At 45.3% G+C, this 6,011-nt stretch overlaps 1 long non-coding RNA gene across 2 annotated transcripts; it reads right to left on the bottom strand.

Annotated features, from left to right (window-relative positions):
- Window positions 1–2,650: 2,650 nt before the first annotated feature.
- Window positions 2,651–4,386, bottom strand: LOC108634875. Of its 2 annotated transcripts, none has more exons than XR_001917709.1 (4): window positions 3,975–4,386; window positions 3,807–3,890; window positions 3,559–3,653; window positions 2,651–2,809 (listed from the first exon to the last, which is right to left on the bottom strand). It is a non-coding gene; the product is annotated as an uncharacterized LOC108634875 (long non-coding RNA). The 2 variants fall into 2 exon arrangements; XR_001917708.1 differs by having other exon boundaries at window positions 2,651–2,767.
- Between the last annotated feature and the right edge of the window lie 1,625 nt (window positions 4,387–6,011).

Raw genomic sequence — 6,011 nt, 5'->3', positions numbered from 1 at the left:
TCTCACATGCTAGTAATGCTCAAATCTCCTGCGGTAATGCTCAAAATTCTCCAAGGGCTTCAGCAATACGTGAACTGTGAACTTCAAGCTGCTTTTAGAAAAGGCAGAGGAACCAGAGATCAAATTGCCAACATCTGCTGGATCATCAAAAAAGCAAGAGAGTTCCATAAAAACATCTATTTCTGCTTTATTGACTATGCCAAAGCCTTTGACTGTGTGGATCACAATAAACTGTGGAAAATTCTGCGAGAGATGGGAATCCAGACCATCTAACCTGCCTCTTGAGAAATCTGTATGCAGGTCAGGAAGCAACAGTTAGAACTGGACATGGAACAACAGACTGGTTTCAAATAGGAAAGGAGTATGTCAAGGGTGTATATTGTCACCCTGCTTATTTGACTTCTATGCAGAGTACATCATGAGAAACGCTGGACTGGAAGAAACACAAGCTGGAATCAAGATTGCCGGGAGAAATATGAATAACCTCAGATATGCAGATGACACCACCCTTATGGCAGAAAGTGAAGAGGAACTAAAAAGCCTTTTGATGAAAGTGAAAGTGGAGAGTGAAAAAGTTGGCTTAAAGCTCAACATTCAGAATACTAAGATCATGGCATCTGGTCCCATCACTTCATGGGAAATAGATGGGGAAACAGTGGAAACAGTGTTAGACTTTATTTTTGGGGGCTCCAAAATCACTGCAGATGGTGACTGTAGTTATGAAATTAAAAGACTCTTACTCCTTGGAAGAAAAGTTATGACCAACCTAGATAGCATACTTACTCAAAAGCAGAGACATTAATTTGCCAACTAAGGTCCATCTAGTCAAGGCTATGGTTTTTCCAGTGGTCATGTATGGATGTGAGAGCTGGACTGTGAAGAAGGCTGGGCGCAGAAGAATTGATGCTTTTGAACTGTGGTGTTGGAGAAGACTCCTGAGAGTCCCTTGGACTGCAAAGAGATCCAACCAGTCCATTCTAAAGGAGATCAGTCCTGGGTGTTCATTGGAAGGACTGATGTTGAAGCTGAAATTCTAATATTTTGGACACCTTGATGCGAAGAGCTGACTCATTGGAAAAGACACTGATGCTGGGAGAGATTGAGAGCAGGAGAAGAAGGGGACAACAGAGGATGAGATGGTTGGATGGCATCACCAACTCGATGGACATGAGTTTGAGTAAGCTCTGGGAGTTGGTGATGGACAGGGAGGCCTGGCATGCTGCAGTCCATGGGGTCACAAAAGAGTTGGAGATGACTGAGTGACTGAACTGAACTGAGTTTGTATTTGGGCCAGACCTTTTGCAGGGCTAAATTTTCCAGTTTCTGAGAATGTAGCCAAGGGGTGAGTCTGAGAGAGGATCCCAGGACGTACCAGAGCGCACTCTTGGCCTATCTGCCATAGAATGGGGTACTCAGAGTCACCGGCTGACAGAAAGGCATCCCTTTTGTCCCAGTGACCTCCCCTGTTAGTAATGCATGAAAATGACCACCCAACCCAACAGCTGCTCCCGACAGTGAGAGGTGACCCCTGAGAACCGTGCTCCTAGGGCACGTGTGACCCGGACAGAGACAGACAGACTCCATACTTTTCACAAGTGCACGGGGAACATTCTCCAAAATTGACCATATGTTAGGCCAGAAAATAAGTCTACTATAAATAGACTCAAATCATGCAAAGGAACTGTTTCCTGTCACAATGCAATGAATCGAAAAGTTAATAGTAGAAGGAAAGGTGGGAAAATCCACAATATGTGAAGATTAAACACATTCTTACATAACCAGTAGGCTAAAAAGTAATAGTAATAAAACAGGAACTCAGAAAATACCTGGAGACAAACCGAAATATCAACAGAACCTACCACAATGTACGGGATTCTGCAAAACACCAACAAATGTAAAGCTGGTAATGCATACGTTTAAAAGAAAGCTCAAATAAGCAACCTATCTTTACACCTAGGCAGAAAAGGGAGACCAAACCAAACTCAAAGCTAGAAGGAGGAATGAAAATAGTAAAGATTAGCTCTCAGCTAAATATACAGAAGAGGAAAACCAAAGAAATCAATTTTAAACAAAAGTTACTTCAACCAGGTTGACATAAGTAACAAATCCTTAGCTACATTGACTAAGAGAAAAGACAACTAAAATCAGTAACAGCAGAGGAAACATTACTGCTGATTAGACAAAGCAGAGCACTTCGGGAGAGCTCTGCACAGCCGGATGCCATGAGGCTGGATAACCTAGAGGCAGCGCTGTTATTTAAGCCTCAGGCTGCGGTGTTTTATTCTGGCGACCCTAGCAAACTAGCGAAGCTTTATCCTCTTTCTTGCAAACAAAGGTATGAAAATAGTGCCCAAACCCACAAAGTATACAAAGTATCCGAAAGGAGGAAGAAAGAAAAGGATGAACCACCTAGGTGTTGAGAAAAATCTTTTTCTTTATCAAAGTTAAAATAAAAACATCAAAACCACCAGAAAAAACTCATGAGTAAACAACATTCTGAGAAGCCCAACAACAGCCTTGGTAAAACAAACCAGAAATCCATTCAGTTGGTAAAAACAGTAAATATCGTAACATAAAAACAGTACAATGCATTGTATTCTTTGGAGGTTTAAAAAAATTCAATTTACTGAAAATTCCAAGGAGGTTATAATAGAGATATATTATATACTCGCCTTAATTTGTGCCTCCTGTCGTTTAGCCTGTGTGCCCAGGGCCGTCTGCCCTCCGCAGGTAGTGTTTTGTTTCTTACGGGTCCTTCTAGAGTTCCCTGTAAGCAAACATGGAAGTATATTTCTCCTCCATGCCCTAGCTGAAAACACAAATAGCGTGTACTAAGCACGGTGTTTTGCTACATGTTGCTTTTATTTATTTGACAATGCCGGGGGAACTGCCCTCCCTCAGGACGTACTTTCCTGCACAGCAGGCCACTGGGTGGATGATGTAGTATTATAATGCTTTTTGCCCATCCACATGGGGATGAACACTGATATGCAAGAAGATGGACACTGGGATTCAGGAAAAAAAAAATTCTCCACAGTATAAGCTGTGGGAAAATTTAGCGTGACTTATTACACCAACAGATCTTATGAAAACAGGAGCAAAAACTGCCTTCGTGACTTGATAGTACCTGAAGGACTCAAATTCAGAGACTCATAAGACCTTACCCCCAATTTATTGGCATAAACTTCTTCTAGGGGGTGAGGAAAGCCATCTAAGTGTGTCTCCTGATATTTCATTTTATTTTAACATGTTCAGGAGCAAAACAAAGACTATGAAACAAAAGACACCTTCAAGCACGGGTGGTTAGGTGATTTTAAATTCTTCATCAAAAGTATAATTTTCTCCTAAAATAAAATGCGATTTCTGCTTCCGAATAAATACAAAGAGTGTATGGACTTCCTCAGCAGTAGTAACTGGTAATTAGAAAGCTGAACAAAATGCATGAAACGAACCCTGAGTCAGAATGCTTGGCCAGAGACAACCTGGAAACCAACCCCATCACCATAAAACCTGAGACTGCAGGTCACGTGGTGGAGAGGGCCCCTGGGGCTTCCTCACCCTGCTGCTGTCCTCCCGGGCGCCCCTCCAGCCAAGTCTCTTGCTTTGTCAGCACGTGTGAGCCCACTCTAGGGCCCTGGAGAGGGTTCCCCTTCCTGCAACGATAAGAGGAACAGTGTCTACTTGCTCACCTACCATTGGGAATTAGAAAGCTGAACAAGATAGGAAACTGTTCTCAGACCCTGAACAGCAGGCAGTGTGGGGGTTCCAGGGCTAGGTTCCTTGCGTGAAGGTGAGCACACACACACCTGATGACTCCGCCGCTCTCTGCCTTCAGGCGGTCTTCATGCTGCAACTGCAGGCAGAGGAGCCCATGAACATTCTGGCAGAATCTGAATTGAGAACAGGGGTGAGCTGGGAGGCCACCGAGGCTGTGATCTGTGTGGCAGGGCGTCAGAAAGGAGGGAGCTACTCACAGAAAAAGTTCCACAGCTGCTGAATGATCCCTTTGAGTCTTCGAGTATCAACCGGAGGACACACAGCTCAGATTCCGTAATGAATAAAAACACAAAACATAAAATATTGGTCTCAAAGCAAAAAATAAAACAATTCCTTCCAGAACAAATTTTTTTCAAAGTATGGCAATTAAATGAAGGCTAGTGAGCAGTACACACATACATAAATAGATGTTTCTAGAACGCAATTTTTAAAAGATGTCTAAACCTCTTGTCACGCCAATTTTCGAATTCTGCTGAAAAACTGAAAAGAGTAATGTGGAACTAGGTCTTTGCATACAAAAAGGCATTCAAATAGCTTTAGTATCATTTCTTTCAAAAATTTTTTCATCGGGAAAAATTGTTTTTCCATTTTCTGTTGGTTTCTGCCATACGACAATCCAAATTAGCCATAATTACTTACATATGTAGTTTTATTTGTATATCACTTGCTTCTTGAGCCTCTCTCCCTCCTTGAATAGCTTTAGTTTTAGGATGGAAAAGTTATAAAGAGCCCTATAAATAGGAAAGCCTTAATTTTAGACGTGTTCCTCACTCAATATTATGCTTCCGTTATGTTTATAAAAGACCTTAAAATACAGATCAGGAAGTGCATTTCCGGCTACTATCTGGGTTGCAAGGGGTCAGCCGGCACCACTTGCATTAGGCTGAGACTAGGGGTACGCAGAGGAGTGGTAGAAAACCAGGAAGGCACGTCCTGCTCAGAGCTAGTGATGTAGGGAAGCTGGAGGCCGGCTGCGGGGAAGAGAGGCGCCCCTGGGATTGCTTAGAGGAGCATGTTCCCCCCCATGTTTCCAATTGGAAAGGATACGGGAGCAAAGCCACTGACCGAAACTGGACCTTGAGGCCTATGGCAGCGGAGATTGGGGGTCTGGATTTCCCAGATGGCTGCTGCGGGGAATGGGGCCAGGCCTCCTGGGTTGTAGTTTTCTGTGGTTTTAAAGTACTTAGACATACTGAAACTCCTCTTTGGTCATCTTCAACTGAGCAGCTGTTGTGTGGATAAACTTCATAATTACAGACAACAGTAATAATTACCGTAACGTCGAGTAACAACGCTAATAGTAATTTTCATTATTATAGATTTCTTTCACCTACTAAAACCTGCTACTGCTGCTAAGTCGCTTCAGTCGTGTCCGACTCTGTGTGACCCGATAGACGGCAGCCCACCAGGTCCCCCGTCCTGGGATTCTGCAGGCAAGGACACTGGAATGGGTTGCTACTTCCTTCTTCAATGCATGAAAGTGAAAAGTGAAAGTGAAGTCAGTCAACCCTATGGACTGCAGCCTATCAGGCTCCTCTGCCCCTGGGATTTTCCAGGAAAGAGTATTGGAGTGGGTTGCCCCTACTTTCTCCCTACTAAACTGCATTATAGCAAATTTCAAAGCACCAAAGTTGTCTGGCTATCTAGTCGACCTGTCGGCGGTGATCACCCAGCTGCAACTACACAGCATGAACACCACCGCGACAAATCCGGATCGTAGGGCGCAGAAGGCACAGCATCACCACTCGTTCCCTCCGAGTGCGCTGGAGGTTGCATTTCTCTCCGCATCCTCCGTTCACAGGCTTTTCTGACACTAAAGGGGCGCCAGGCTCGCGTTTCCTTAGGACCCTCCACGTGACGGCCGCGGACGCTTTCTGTGCCTCAAGCATTTGTTTGGCACTTCTGACCGCCGAACCCAGGCAGGACTGGAGCCGCGCATGAGGCTCCCTTTTTACTCGCTCGCTGCGTTCCCTGTTAACACGCGCGGTGAGGGGATTCGTGAGTGTGGGGTCCAGGGCCGCAAAGGGAAAAGGTGGGACAACAAGCGGTCCCCGTGTAGACACAGCCCGGCCTCGTATGATCGCAGAGCCTGGAGAAACGACAGTGGGCGTCGGGGAGCAGCTTCCCCGCCTCCCGTCTCTGTTGCGGACCTGGGCCCCAGGCGGCGACAGCCCGCGGTGCCAGCCGGGCGCGCAGCCCAGCGTCGCCTTGTTCCGCGCGTTCGAACCGTCCCA

This window comes from Capra hircus, unplaced genomic scaffold (genome assembly GCF_001704415.2).
Source record: "Capra hircus breed San Clemente unplaced genomic scaffold, ASM170441v1, whole genome shotgun sequence".
In the NCBI taxonomy this organism is placed as follows: domain Eukaryota; kingdom Metazoa; phylum Chordata; class Mammalia; order Artiodactyla; family Bovidae; genus Capra; species Capra hircus.
Note: the sequence above shows the minus strand (reverse complement) of the source record. Positions and strands in the feature narration are given on the sequence as shown.